This window comes from Agelaius tricolor, unplaced genomic scaffold (assembly GCF_023055355.1).
Source record: "Agelaius tricolor isolate 1412-34295 unplaced genomic scaffold, bAgeTri1.0.p SCAF_34, whole genome shotgun sequence".
Lineage (NCBI taxonomy): Eukaryota > Metazoa > Chordata > Aves > Passeriformes > Icteridae > Agelaius > Agelaius tricolor.
This window is the reverse complement of record NW_027269294.1, coordinates 6,703,902-6,719,931: the sequence shown is the minus strand read 5'-3', so window position 1 is coordinate 6,719,931 and position 16,030 is coordinate 6,703,902.

Sequence of the window (16,030 nt, the reverse complement as noted above, 5' to 3'; positions counted from 1 at the left end):
CTTTTCTGTTCTCAGGTGACCCATTAGTCATTCCTCCCAAGTGAAGATTTCCTATTTAACTATTTTGAAAAGATCCAAGCAGGAATTTCTTCATTGCTTTCATCTTGATAGCTTTTTGTGTACACTAGCACCACAAATTCAGACCCAGCCTAAAATGGATGTTACTTCATTTCCTCTCCCCACTCCCAGTTGACATCAGATTTTTTTTATTTTTTCCTTATAGCCACAATTAGGACAAAGGATCAAAAATGTCCCAAGGAGCTGTTCTTCAAGCACTACACAGCCATTACCACCATATATTGCATTATCAATAAAAGAGGCCAGCAATAACTGCTGTTTCTAAAGGAGAACCAAACCAGCTCTCTTTATAGGACAGCCAGCAGCAAGATGACTTTTCTAATAGGTACCAAATTGCCACTCTGATTGGAGCCAGCTGCCTAGCAAAAAACTGGAATCATGCACTGATATTTTGGAGCACTTGCTTTTGTAAAACATTGTCTGGGTGCAGCACTATTTATATACAGCCCTTCTGCATGCTGTATTCCAGATGAAGTGACAGCCACCATCTTCAGGCAGCTGCAAATTCATCTCTGCCCCTGAATCATAAAAATCACAGTATTTTTTTCCTCAATTCACTTAGGTTTAATTAGGACAGAGAAAAAGCACAGAAAATAGTATACCTGTTTATACAGAATAAACAGGTATACTAGCCTACCATTCTACATGGCAGTCTTCAGGAAAACTCATTCAGCTCTTTTATTTATGCTATTCCATTTCAACTGCCTCGTACCAAATTTGCAATGGCAAAAATTTCATCTTTTCTGAGCTCTCCCACCTCAAGGTTCAGACAGCCTGATAAGGGGAGGATGGGGGAAGGAAAGCAAAGCAGAAGGGGCACTTAGCCACTGAGGAAGAGTATCAGTGTTAAGATGCTCAACATCTGGGAAGAACGATGAGCAGAACTCCATGATATCAGAAGGCTAATTGATTACTATGTTACACTATAACTATATTACAGAATATTCCACTAAAAAGAGCTATCACTAACTAACTACAAAACCTGTGACTGCCTGAGAATCCCAACACACACGTAGATCCAACTGGTCAATGAATCAAAACACCATCACTAGAGTCTACTCAAGCCATCACCTTGGGTAAACAACCTCTAGAACACACTCCACATGGGCACAAACACAGGAGCAGCAAATGAGATATGAATTGTTTGGATCATTCTTTTCTCTGCTTCTCTCACAGCTTCTATCTATTCAGAGGGCATGTGAAACTGCAGAGGGGCCACTGCCCAGCAAGCTGGAAGGCTCCTTTCCCAGGTTTGCTATTCCTTACCCCAGTTAGACCTTCTCCAGGGGCCACCCTCTTCCCTGCAGGTGCATAAAGAGTTTTCAGGCTTGAAAGAACAGGAGCAAAATGTGCCCAGTTTGACTGACTCCCCTAACCAAATGCAGACTCTTGTCTCCATTATCAGCACTAGACTGGGAGGTGCTCAGCTCCCTCCATGCCTGGAGCTCCTCCATCCATTGCTGCCACCAGGAGATAATGGGTTTGCTCCATGCCTACACAGTCTGATAGAGACACCTCATCCTGCAGCAGCCTCTCATCCAGCAGGCAAGAACAAACATCTCCATCTGGCAGCAACTGCAGCTTCTGTTTCTCACAAGGGAGGCCAAAACCAAAAGCAATGCACAGATAGCTTTTTTTTCTCAAGCACTCTTGTCACAGCACATGTCACAGTCCAGACATCCACGAGAAACAGAGCACCATCATACAATTTCAGAAAACTTCAACCCACACAGAGAAACACCACACCACTTCAGAAGGCTGCAAGGATCTGCCCTTCTTGCCCTTCAGGCCAGCCTTTGATCCCCTCCTGTTGATGCCCTGCACCTGTGTGCCCTCTGCTCCCTTTGGTGCTTGCTCAGTGCCCCTGAGCACTCCTTACCTTCAATGCTGCTCACCTGTTCTGCACAGCTGTAGCCAATTAGGGGTGAGGCTTGGCCACAGCCCCGCCCCAATCACCACAAACTCTGTGCCTACCACTGCTCTGCCAAAATCCTGCCATCCTCCCATATCACTTTGCTCCTTGTGCTCTCAGGATTTTTCTTTTCAATACCCTTTTACCACACTTCTTTTGGCCTTTAGGAAGCCCTTCCGTCATAAAGAATTCCAAAGTTTTGTGACTTTTAACAAAGCAAAAATTTGGCCCTGGAACATTTGCACACAAAAGGATCTGTTCTACAGCATTATGGATTCAAAGTTCTCTTATAACTCCCATCTACTGTCCAAACCAAGATGCATCATCTTATTTGCCACCTACTGTCTTTCTGGAATCCAGTACTGTAACCATGAACACACATGGGGAAAGGCCTAAACTCCAGTGTTACCCCAATTACTTGTGGTTATTAATCATAGGTTAGCTTTTGAGCTTCAGCATTGCCCAGAGCTACAAACAAGTTGTCCTGGTTTGAAAGAGTTTAAAGAGGTGGCAACTCTGAAATGGGTAACCTCCCCTTGATTCCAACCAATCCCTTTCTACCAATAAGGAACAAGTGAATGGATATATGCGATAAGATATAATTGAAAAAAAAACCAAAACCAAAAACAAACAAAAAAAACCAAACAACCAAAAAACCCACCAAAAAACCCCCAGCAACAGCAACAAACTGACCTGGGAATAAGAAAACAGTGAAAACTAAAAATACCCCATAGGCAAATGCAGTGATCCTCAGGAGTTTTTGACACATATTAAATTGTTAAAAAAATAACAAAAGATTGACCAAAACATTGTTTCCAATTTTTGGAATTATGTCAGATGCAAAGAGCACTGAACTCAAAGCTTCTTTTTAACCAAAGGGCTCTGAATTAGAGGATAAGTAAAAACCTGCTTTGACTTCAGTTTCATGTTCTTTTCTACATTTAAGCTAATCAACAACCACAAGTCTTTGATAATGACAGTTAGGAATGACTGATTTTTAGGAAACATCTGTGTCCCTTCCTAAACATACCACAGGAAAAGAGCTACTTTTCAACTTGGTCTAACTGGACAATTGTTTGAGAAAATTCAGCGATACAGGCCCAACATCCAATTCCCTTCACATGAGAGGCCTACAAATAAGCAAAGGCCTCAGACTTGACAAGTTCCACTGGGTTTTATGGGGGGACCAATCATCACTGATGACCTGTACTAAGACCTAGGCCTACTCAACCCATCCATCTGCTGATGGACCTGTTCCCAGTTCTGCTCTTCCCACTACAGCCCTGCCTGACATGGACAGAGTCCCTGCCAGCGCCCACAAGGACACCTTCCCTAAGGGAGGGGAATGGAGCCCGCAGAGATTCCTGATTGTGACACCAGAGGGACTGGAGTGACATCACCAGCCAGGCCTGAGGTACATAGGGTGTTGTGCATCAACACACCTTGCAGTTGAGGAGTGGATGGCTGAGAAGGAGCTTGCCCAAGGCCACTGAGCCAGTTTTGGTGCCTCTGAGGCAGTTCACAGGCGTCTCTCTTCACTCAAGGCAGCATCGGTACATTTTGTCAGGAGGAGAAAGGCCTGCAGTGCTGCGGCACACATCCACCAGGCATTCCTCCGTAGCCACCATGGTGCAGCAGAGAGCTGCTGAGAAGCGTCCTCCTGGCAAGGAGCGAGGTGAGAGCCAAGTCTCCCTCCCCACAGCTCCCCATGGCTGGCAGAGGGGCAGCAGCCAAGAGCAGCAGAAAGGGGAAGCAGGAGCTCTGCAGAATCACCCCAGACTGGAGGCCCTCCTCTGACGGGCCAGGCTGGGCTGTGGCCTCTGGCACTTCCAGGCCCTTAAGGCAACCCAGCAGGGCCTTGGGGACAATGCTGCAGGGACATTTCCCGAGTCCTGTGAGGTGCTCACACCACCTCCCCTCTCTCTCTGTCTCCCCAATGCACTCTGTGTCACCGGGCAGAAGCAGACGCAAAGAGAAGCGGCCGCCTCTCCGTACAGCCCAGGCCGGAGCAGACCCGCCGCCGCTCATGGACACAGCGGGCCCAAGACTCGGGCAGCCAGATGGGAAAACCCATCCGGCTCAACCGTGTGCCCCTGCTGCGTGCTGCGATCAGCCGCCCCAGCCCCAGCACCACCACTAAGGAGGTGCCAAGGCTGGCCCGGGCCATGGGGCTGTCCCGGGCCATGGCGCTGGTCAGCAGCAGCAGCCGCGGCCGCAGCTTCCCCTGCCAAAAGCGGGCCCTGAAGCGCGGCCGCCCACAGGGAGCCAGAGAGCCGCAGGCACCCGAGAGCCCGCTGGCAAAGCGCCGCAGGATGGACCATGTGGCAGCCCAGAGCGCTGGCACCAGCAGCCAGGTGGCAGCGCAGCTGCTCCAGGACACTCCGCCACCCAGGAGCCAAGCACTTCTCTACATCCCACCCTGGATCTTGCCCCGCTCCCAGGCGGGGCCGATTCGTACCAGGCAGATCTGGCAGCAGCAGCGGCGAGACAAGAAGCCCTACAGTCGGCCCGAAAACCACAGCAGGACCAGACAAGCACCAACCCCTGGTGCTCACCCCCGTCACCCCTACAAATAAAGTTTTCTCTTTGTTTCAACCGGGAGATTCCACATTCCTTTTTCCAGTCATCTGCAGCTGATGTCCACACAGGGGCCTCAGCTCAGCGAGACACTGCAGCACGTGTGTGCCCTCAAACACCCAACCCGTCCCACGGCAACACCCAGTGTCACCATGTCCCATGGCCTGGAGATACCAGCCCTGCTGCTGCCAGGGGAAAAACAGAACGCTGCAAAAGGGCCAAGGAGATTTTGCAAGCATTCCTGGCTCAGGCGGCCTCAAGCGGGAGGGCACAGCTCTACCTGCTGCAGGTGCCCAGGAGGGAAAATCATGGATGCATCAGGATTATTCTTCTCCCAACACAGCCCAGGCACATTTCAATCTACCATTGCTGCCACTGAGGTTGCACGTACCAGCCTGGAGAGTAACTGGGCTACTACAGCTCATGCTGAGAAGGCAAAACTAAGCCCAGCCCCTCCTCAGAAAAAATACACAGCATCTGAAAAAAAAATAGGCAGCACCCTCCTGTCCTCTGCAAATGGGACAAAAAGTTTAAAAAGTATAAAAAAATTAAACAGGTTTTGGAGAAGATTCAGGTCAGACTGCGTGAGGCTGGAAAAGACTGTACAAGTTCTCAGAGGAAAATTAGTAGGAAATCCCTTCTTTCTGCTATTAAAATCTCAGGCTCTTGCCATCAGACACTCAAGCCACAAGAAAAGTGCTTCAGCACCAGCATCCAACTGAGCACCTGCTTGATGCACCTCAGTGGAAAGACATCACTTTGCAAGCAGAATTCCTCCTCTGAGTTACACACAACATATTTTTTCCAACTGCAAGTGCTACTGGGTTTTGTTACCCAGCATTTAATATTAAATTGTGTAAGTATTTGAAATGAAAAGGGAATGAAAACTCACAGTATTTAAAGAAAATTGGCTGCAAAACTCCAATATTTGCACCATTCTAAAAAGGGAACCAAGGTACCACAAGTCCTAAATGACTCATCACTAGAGCTCTCTCAAACAAGGAATAAAGCCTAAGAGGTAAATGAACAGATAGATTTGAATTTTATTGGGCATTAATACAGCTTTACAAAGGATTAGCTTGTTTGCAAGACACCTTTACTTTGATTCAGAGATTAGTTTGGGTTTTCCTTCAAATTCCAGAGAGCTGGCAACAGATCTCTGGGTGGTGTCCACAGGCCAGGGCAGTCAGGGCAAGGCAAGGGCCAACAGCTCATGGGAAGCAGCAGAAAAAAGCACCATGGAATGGGCTGAAGGTGGGATGGGAACAGGATGGAGGCACCTCTGCTCCCACCTGAGCTGGCCTGTGGGTGGAACTGGGATGAATAAACACCCACTTGAACCCAAAGGGAATTCTGCACTCCTATCTGGGGTCCCCAGCATAAGAACATGGAGCCACTGGAGTGACTCCAGAGAAGGGTCACAGCAATGATCCAAGGGCTGCATCTTCTGCTATGGAGATGGGCTGAGAGACCTGGGCTTGTTCAGCCTGGAGAAGAGAAGGCTCCAGGGAGCCATCATAGCCCCTCTCAGTGCCCAAAGGGCACCAACGTTCTCAAATCCTGCCATGGTCACCCACTCCAATCCTGGAATGTTCCACTGCCTCAGAACCTGGACATGGCTGCTTGTCACAGCACATGGCACAGTTGAGACAGCCACAACACACAGAGTTCCACCACACAATTGCAGAAGGTTTTAAGCATTTTCCAATCCACAGGAACACCTTTCCTCATCAGAAGGCTTCTGGTGCCTGCCCACACAGAGTAACACCACAGCACTTCAGAAAGCTGCAAGGATCTGCCCTTCTTGCCCTTCAGGCCAGCCTTTGATCCCCTCCTGTTGATGCCCTGCACCTGTGTGCCCTCTGCTCCCTTTGGTGCTTGCTCAGTGCCCCTGAGCACTCCTGACCTTCAATGCTGCTCACCTGCTGCTCACACCTGCAGCCCATTGGGGATGGGGCTTGGCCACAGCCCCACTCCCAATCACCACAAACTCTGTGCCTACACCAAGGTTCAGTCAGAGACAGCATCTGAGCAATACCTGTATCTTAAAACAGCTGACAGAAATTAATCAGCAAGTAATTGAGACACACAGCTGACAAAATCAAACAGGCATCTTCAAGACCAGATAAAACCATCTAGCTTATAATCCACATGAAAACTACCATGTCTCTTACTGAACCACAAGATAGCTGTATCTACCTGGGGGGGAAAAAAAACCTATAGTGCAGTAACAACATTGCTTCCTTTTGTCTTATTTACCTAATCAAAATGGAAGAATAAAACTCCCAAAACTCTATTTTCAATTGAGACTGTAATGTGGATATGGTAAAGAAAGCCACTTGTGAATTTAGGGTAGAACTATCAGAACAGAAACACAAAGCTTGGTGAAAGGCCCTTGTCACAAAATCCAGAACATTAATTACTTTCACAGAAATACACAGCAATTAAAAAAGTCCAATAGTCAGGATATACATGCATGCCTAAAAGACAAGTCTCAAAGCAGTGTTGTGAATTATACAATACTTTATCTATTGTAAAATAATAGTTTTAGAAACACATGCCCTTCTGCATTCCTCTTCCCCACAAATGACCCAGAAACAAATCAAGTCACTTCTGACTTACATGTCTGGTAGCCACAGCAGCCAAGGGTGGAAGAGGTGATTTGGCTTCCCAGTATTCCCAGCTGGTCAGTGGGGGCACACACCGCAGTTGAGGTGGCCACGACACACAGAGTTCCATAGAATTCCAGAAGGTTTGAGCCCACACAGAGTAACATCCTACCACTTCAGAAAGCTGCAGGCATCTGCTCATCTCGTTCTTCAGCCCAGCCTTTTATGCCCTCCTATTGATGCACTGCACCTGTGTGCCCTCTGCTCCCTTTGGTGATTGGTCAGTGCCCTGGGCACTCGTTACCTTCAATAGTATTCACCTGCTCCCACAGCTGTAGCCAATTGGGGATGAGACTCAGCTGCAGCCCCACTCCCAATTACCACAAACTCTGTGCCTACACTTTCTGGTACTGAAATTTTTTGTTTGTTTTTGGCCCCCAGTAGACACATATTGAAGTTTGGTTTGTGATGTAGGTGCTTTTCATCACTTTCTGAATAAATAAAACAAAAACAAAATGAAAAAAAATATTCAGAACTTTGGAAGTGCTCATAGTAAGAATTTCCAGCTTCGGCAGACTTGTATCTGAGGGCAAAACCAAGGATATCATTAAGGCTCCAGTCAAGTGCAAGAGTTAAGGCCACAAGACTAAGGGTGAACAAACTCTCCTCTGAAATATGAGCATTGTCTCCTAACCACAGCAAAACATCTTTTCTCCTGAAATTGCTTTCTTCCAAACAACATGATATGTAGACATATGTCAGTGACATTACAGGCTTAAATCAAATTGAAAGCATAAGATAGCCTGAAGAAGTTACACTGGTTTAGTAACTGGTGAGGGTCAAAGGAGTTACAGATGTGCTGCTGGCTTCCTGTGCTCATGGCTCTTGTTTGCCAGAAGAAGACAACTTCTGGCAAACCACTCACTTTTAATAAACTTTATTTAACAGAACAACTGTTCTCAAAAAACCTAGCCAAAAAGTGGCTTGTCTGCTTACATTACCATTTTAGCATTCACAAGTCAGTTGCATAAACTTACAGCTCTGCAGAAGGAAAATATTTCTTGAGTTAGAAAACAGCCACGATGTTCTGGATTTTTGGACCAGATCCTGAGCCTGTGCATATCTGAATATCCAGAATTGTCCCACAGACCTAATTTTAACCTTTATTTTTGTAAATATTCAGGGTAAAAAGAACAGATTTTTGAGTAGTAGTAGCCCATATCCTTCCTTCTTCCCACCCTCATTGTTATCATGTCAATTCCACCACCTTTAGCAAACCAGCTTTTTCCAAACTTAGAGGCTTGGACTTAGAGGACATTTATTTTTCTCTTTTCATAGGAAAAAAAAAGGTGAAGCATAAAAAAAACTAAGTGGCTCAAGGTGAGCTAACAAAAAAGACCCCCCCAAGAGGCAACAGTTCAGCACAGAAGTTTTACCTAAATGTAGGAGCAAGGAAAGCATCTCCTAGCAGAATCATCTTTTTGTTGCAGGTATATCAAGGATGGTGACATTAGTGATGTGCAGTCCAACAGGATTCAGGCTGACTCAACTCATTCATCACCAACACTTAAAAAATGCCACCAGCTTTTTCTCTAGACCATTTTTCTTATACTCTCACTAATAAGTTCCTGAAATAACTCAAATTTGGCTCTATTAAGGGACTTCCTCACAGTACTAAAATTCAGTACTTACAAAAGGAAATGCTACATTGTTAAAATAAATTTTAAAAATGCTATTGTTAAAATATAATGATCTCTGCATTTTTGTAACTCATAGAAGAGCTTGAAGGTTTAAAACTGATAAAATCATATAATATACCAAGGAAATAAGTTCCTGAAGGTTAGATGTTATTTTCCATAAAAGTCTTAAAGAAGAGGTGAAATTTCAACCCCAATTTGAAAGAAAATAATTTGAAAATGTCACCACTCTCCTTAGCTTTTAGGGGAGCTAAACACATCCAAAAGCAACTGGGAAATATTACATTTTCCTTGTGCACAATGATATGAAAATATGCTTTTGCAACAAATAAGTTAATAAAGGCATTTAAATGAGAGAAAGCGAGACTCAGAAGCAACAAAATATGATGGTTTAATACTTACACTTTTGTCAGGTCCTTATTTTGCCCCACACTACACCACACCACCTACAGATTTTAGCTGTCTCTCTACCTGGCCTCAATATGGAGAGATCCCAAGAACTACTAGTAACTACCAGTCTCCCTGCTCTTTAATTTTGTGCCTTGAGGTTTAGCAGAGCTTTTACTTGGCAGAGACAAACATTCAACCCCTAATATCAATCCAGGCTGGGGATGAGCAGATGGAGAGCAGCCCTGCCCAGAGGAACTTGGGGAGGCTGGACATGCCCTGGCCATGGCACTCACAGCCCAGAGAGCCAAACGCGTCCTGGGCTCATCCAGAGAACTGTGGGCAGCAGGAAAGGGAGGGAGGGAGGAAGGGATTCTGTCCCTCTGCTCTGCTGAGAGCCCACCCTCATCCAGCACAGGAAGGATGCTGGAGCAAGTCCAGAGGAGGTCACTGGAAGAATTGGGTTTATGCCATCTGGAAGAGAAGGTGACCTAATAGTGACCATCCAGCACCTGAAGGGAACCTTTAAGTAAGATGGAGAGGGGCTTTTTGCAAGAGCATAGATAAGGATGCAGGAGAGTAGGTTAAAATTGAAAGAGTGAGTTTAGACTGGATATTAAGGAAAAAAAGATTCACTGTGAGTGTAGCAAGGCACAGGAACAGGCTGCCCAGAGAAGCTGTGGATGCTCAATCTCAGGAAGTTTTCAATGCCTGGTGTCCCTGCCCTTGGCAGGTGCTTGGAACAAGGTCATCTTTAAGGTTCAGTCCAATCCAAACCATTCTATGTTGCAGACATCTTTTATGAAAAATCCTTTTCTTAGGATTTTTCCTCCTGAGAAGCTGAGAGGCCTCAGGAACAAAATGTAAACATTGATTATCTGCTGCAGTGGAATGCAGGAGGTGGATCTGTGATTGGCCTATGTTGGATGTTTCTAATTAATGGCCAATCACAGCCCAGCTGGCTCCCACAGTCTGAGCCACAAGCCTTTGTTATCATTCTTTGCTATTCTATTCTTAGGTAGCCTTCTGATGAAATCCTTTCTTCTATTCTTTTGGTATAGTTTTAATGTAATATATATATCATAAAATAATAAATCAAGCCTTCTGAAACATGGAGTCAGATCCTCATCTCTTCCCTCAACCTGAGACCCCTGTGAATGTCTGTCACAATTCTATGATTCTGGGATCTAGTAAACAATGACATACTTTTAACCTTTACCCAGCAGCAGCTCTTCCTCCAAATTCATCACTGCCTACATGTGCCAGGCACTCCCTGAGACACACCTAACACTGCAATCCTGGTCCTACAGACATCCCTAAACCAGTTACTCCAAGCCAGCTCAGGTTCTGCTGGCAGAGCATCTGTGAATAAAATACTCAGCACAGGGTGCAACACCCAGCTGGCCCAGGCTCAGGCTCTTTAAAAAGATGCTTTTTTAAGGCAAGCTGAGCCCTTCTGAAGGAGCAATAGTCACAGTAGGACTGCAGTGCAGATATACTTCAAGAAACTGCACCTGCAAAGTCCCCTCAGAGAAAAAAGGGCAATTCCCTACACCAAAATGGATCCCTGAGGATCTGAGCAGAGGTCAGGAAGTTTTCTCTAATGCACTTTGCAACACAGTAACACCAATGAGGAAGGAGCAAGCTCCCAACAGCTTCCACAGTACCAGAGGGATCTGTGTGAAACAGAAACCTCACATCAGAGGCACTCAAACTCCTTTACATGGGAAATCCTTAGCAAGGGCAAAAGAGGTTCTACTGAACCTTTTTCTTTCTTACCAAAGAGAAAAACTCTGAACATTGCAACATTTCCTCTGGAAGATATTAACACTGGTCACCCCTTAGCACAAGGAAGATATTTTTACATACTTGTCACTGTCCTATTTTCTGGAAAAATCCCTTCACCAGGATTTCTTCTCCTGGGAAGCTGAGAAGCCTGAGAGAGAAATGAAAACAATAATTATCTGATTGCTTCTCCTGTGTTTGCTGCTTTGGAATGAGGTCTGGAGGTTGTTTACCAACTGCTCATTGTTTGATTGGTTTCATGTGAATTGTTTTTACTTAATGACCAATCACCATCTGCTGTGTCAGACTCTGAGGAGTCAGTCGTGAGTTTTTCATTACCATTCTTGTTAAACCTTCTGTGTGTATCCTTTCTCTATTCTTTAGTGTAGTTTTAGTATAGCATTCTATAATATTGTATTCTATAATCACATGGTGGTAATATCACATGGTAATATTAATATAATATAATAATAAATTAGCCTTCTAAGAACATGGAGTCAGATTCACTGATCTCTCACCTCATCCTGGGGACCCCTGCAAATAACACACATACTAAAGCAAATTACTACACAGCTTTAAAAAAAAAACACCTTATACTCAATGTAGTGATTGTTCTCTGTGTTGCTGGAGCCAGTTACTTCATTCATTTGCTACCATATTAAAAAAAAAATCCACAGCATCTTGTACATTCAAAAAAAAGCATATAATAACACTGACAAATATCACCTCAATGCACAAGTAATGCAAAGAAACAACTGCATGTTTTTCTGCCTCCTAGGTGGTTAACACTGCTTTTAATTTCATCTCTGTCCTTTCACATTATCATCTGCAGAAGATCATGGCCAGGAGTTTGCCCTGGTAATAGCTGACTGTTCTCTTGGATATCACTCCCTGCTCTTTATGGGCAGCCCAATATCCATTGTGATTAGCAGGGGACAGCCCTGTCTCTCCAGATCAGTCATCAGTGCTTAGCAGTTCACTCCAAGCATCACCATTAATTGCTGTAAAAGAAAACTCCTGCATTACTCTTTTAAATAAACAAACAAAAAAAACCACAATAATTATCTCTCCAGGGAAGACAACAATGCTTCAACACAGTTGGGAAGAATTTGTTTCCATCTGTAATTCCAGGAAACAACACCTTATTTATCAACTTTTTTTACTTGGTCTGAGATTTAATGTTCCATGAACCTGCACTAAAATATTACTGCCTAAAAAAGTCTCAGAAAGGTATTATCAAGTGGCTCATAGTAATTTCAATCCTAGAGCTGCACAACCATGCATAGAAGATAATCCTAAGGAGAATGGAGCAACAAGCCCTAGCACAGGAGTAAGTGTGGGTGAGAGTATCCCTGACTACTACTAAAAGATAGTATTTCTATTCTCAGTTTAGCTAATGTTCTTAAAAGAAAAAAAAACCACAATATATTTAAGCACCTATGGTTTTAACCTCCTCCATATTTGTGGAAGGCCCCAGAAAACTCAAACTTCTTTTAAAAGGGCATTACAGTTGATCATGTTCTCTGAGTTAGACACACAGAGAAATAGCAACAACATCTTCTCAGGGGGTCAAAACAAGACAAAACTTGTCTGGTAACCCTAGAAAAACAGAGAACTTTGTCAAAAGGTTTAGAGCAGCATTCAACCAACATGAAATACTTCATGAAATATTTAATTTAACCCATTCAACTCCACACACTCTAAGTCAGTTCCATTTTAAGTGACTGAAAACTTTCAAGAGGGAATTAGTAGGAGAAAAAGGCAGAAGAGAGATACAAAAGAAGAAACATAACTACCAGTCCTGGTTTCCAGCAGTGTTCAGCTAATGGAAATTCCAAGAGGAGGTAGGGTCTAAACATGTGCCTGCCCCATGCTCTGCTTAAAATATCCCTTGGCTTTCCTGTGCCCCTCCTCCAGGTGGGATTTTGGGTCATTTTCCCCCTCAGGAGCTGGGTGAGGGGCTCCAGAGGCGGGTGTGGAGCATTGTCTGTGCTGTGCCAGGGGTGGGCAGCCCCTGCCAGGCTGGGATACAGGCTCTGGGGGCAGAAGGGCATGGATGGAACAGAGCATCTCCTCACCCAGCTGACCCTTCCCCTCACATGCACACGTGAGATGGTTTGAGCCATCAGTCGTTCCAGTCACTCTCAAATTGGACAGGCTCTCTTTGAGAAATGTGTATTCTCCTCAAAAGTTGCATTTATCAAATTTTACTTTGAAGAGACATTTTTAAAACAAGTGGGAGATGTGGATTTGTTTTGTTGACTTTTCTTCTTGGAGTTTTAAATGATCTGCTCTCGAAATGTGTCCATGGCAATCTTGCTGGTTTTGTTTCTGATGGTGACTGACATGCTTAAGGGAAAACATGGCCTACATATACTGAGCTGATACCAAGAGTGTTTTTAAATATTCTTTCATAAACATGACATTTTACGTCCCCATTTGTTAAAGTAAAAACAAAATGATGCTATGTGCAATCATTGCATAAATCATGTACATCCCATTTTGCCATAGGATAATTATGTTGTCTTAGTGAATACTTTTTTCCATCAGATATTTTTCTTGCAATGAAAGAAAATTTGGGTAAGACAGGTTTAGAAAATTGCACTGTGAGAAAATTGCTGTTGACTAATAGAATCTCCTTCACCAAGAGCAATCCTTCTTCTCCAGGACAGCACTTAAAATTACATTTCTCAGTTGAAGGAATTGTAAATGGGACAAAGTATGTCAGGTGAACAAATATTTTTCAAAAGCCATTGTAGAACCATCGAGGATTTTACAGACACTAACACTGAGCTGAAGGCAAGGAAATACAAAGTTTAATGCTAGTTGCACACATATGCCTTCCTTTGCCACAGCTGCCAAATATCATGACCATGCCAGCTCCAGACAGAAAGCAGACAGAGAGTTCAGTTCAGGCTAAATCTCTCTTTTAGTGGTTTTGGCATGAAAATAAACTGATCACAAAGCTGCCATATGCAGTAAATCCTTTCAGTCATCAATAGCTCTCACCATATCAGCAAAGTCCAGAAAAGCAATTTCTGAAGTAAGTACTCAGGAACATTCCTTTTATTTTGCTTTGTGTTTTTGGAGGGCAGATTTTTTTTATTTGCTTTTTTTTTTCTCCCCTCGAGACTTCCTCTAACTTGGTTCCATGGGCTGAATGCCACTTAGTGGTTGTGACATGCTAGGTGCCCTCCTGGACTGCATCATCTCATCCAGGTTCATCCCAAAGGAATTCAGTTCTCACAGGCAAAGACCACCACATGACACAAACCAAAGCAGAATGAGTGGGGGCTTCTGCAGTCTTCCCTTCTTTGTCTAACCTAAAGAAGCACTCAGGATGACTTAAAAAAAAAAAAAAAAAAAAAAAAAAAAAACCCACTTTTTTTCCATGAAAGTAGATTTATGCACAAAATAAATCAGATGAACAATGTTTTTTGTTGGATAAGAATATCACTTTAAGAACCTCACTTAGTGAGCAAGTGAGGAGTTAATAACAAACTTTCTGGCAAGACTTTTTTTAGCTCAGCTTTTCATTGAACACAGCAAAGGGACACTTCTGAAAATGTCTCAGTCAATCAATATATGAATATCTAAAGAGAATATGTAAGGAGGATTTGTGTGTCCCAAATAAAGTTCTGACATGGAGTCACCATTTACCATTCACCATAAACTATTTTGATCACTATTGTCAGACTCCACATGGAAGATCCAAGCCATACAAGTGGAATATTTAAGATCTTTTTGCTGCTCTTGTGCAAACCTGATAATGAATTCAACCTGCTAATTAACTAGCTTCTAATTAATTCCTGTCAGCCATTAGTGTGCTGTCACTCTAGCACCTACATATTACATTAGTTTTCTTGTGTTGTTACTTTGCTCCTCATTTTTCTAGGTGGAGCATATTGTGAATTTTATTTCATACTGGAAAACCTTCATGGAAGTATTTTCATGTACAATACTGTCATTGAAAATACACATTGCCTAAGATAATAATTTATAAAGTATCTGGAAAAACTTACCAGAAATTCAAGGTATTGATTTTTTTGCAACTGCTTCCATATTGATTATTATTACATTGTCCTGTACTCTTTCAGAAATCCTTATTATTTACAATAAATCTTTGCATAACTACTGCTAACTCTAAGTGAACACTAAAGTTCATGGACCTGTTCAAAGAATTAGGGCCTTAGAATTTTTAAGTACAGTATTTTTAATTTTAAATTAAGAATTTAATAATTAAGATGGTATTTTTTCTAATTGATACCGGCACCTGTAGCCCCTTAAAAACAATTGTTTCCCATGAATAACTAAACATGAATTCGAAAATGAAAATATGGTTTGCCTTTCATTCTAAAACATCTGTTCATCTGGAAATAATTAAGGACATGTATGTTCAAGCTTCCTTTTTGTTGTTTTGTTTTTTGTGAGATCTATTTTAAGACATTTTAATTGTGAGCATTCTGATCATCAGCATGACAAATTCAGTAAACAGAGGTCATTTCTGCATTGTTAACTGTAAGCTCAGACTGCTACAGAAGAGAGATGGAGTACAGGTAAGACTTAGGCACAGTTCAGCTCATCTGACACCAACCATCAGGGTCTAGAAAAAAATAACAGGTCCAGTCCTCAGCTGGTTGTTGATGATAACACCCTTGGTGTGGCTGAGACCCACTAATGAACACAGGCATTCAACTGCCCAAACAAAGGCAACATGTGAACAGTCCAGGTGATTTTTACTCCTATTTTCATCCATTTGTAGAGGGAAGAAGCTCAGTAAGAACAAATGGACATCCAAGATGAATGCCCCGTGATTTTAGCTCTATTTCATCTGCAGAAATTAAGCTGCACCTTAACTACTGAATGCACAGGCAACCAAATACCCAGTGGATCTGTGTTGACACTATTCCTAGCTCCAAAGAACAATTCTTAAGGTGTTCTTTGAGATGCAAGCCTACTTAAAACAAACATTTGTTTCCTCTCTT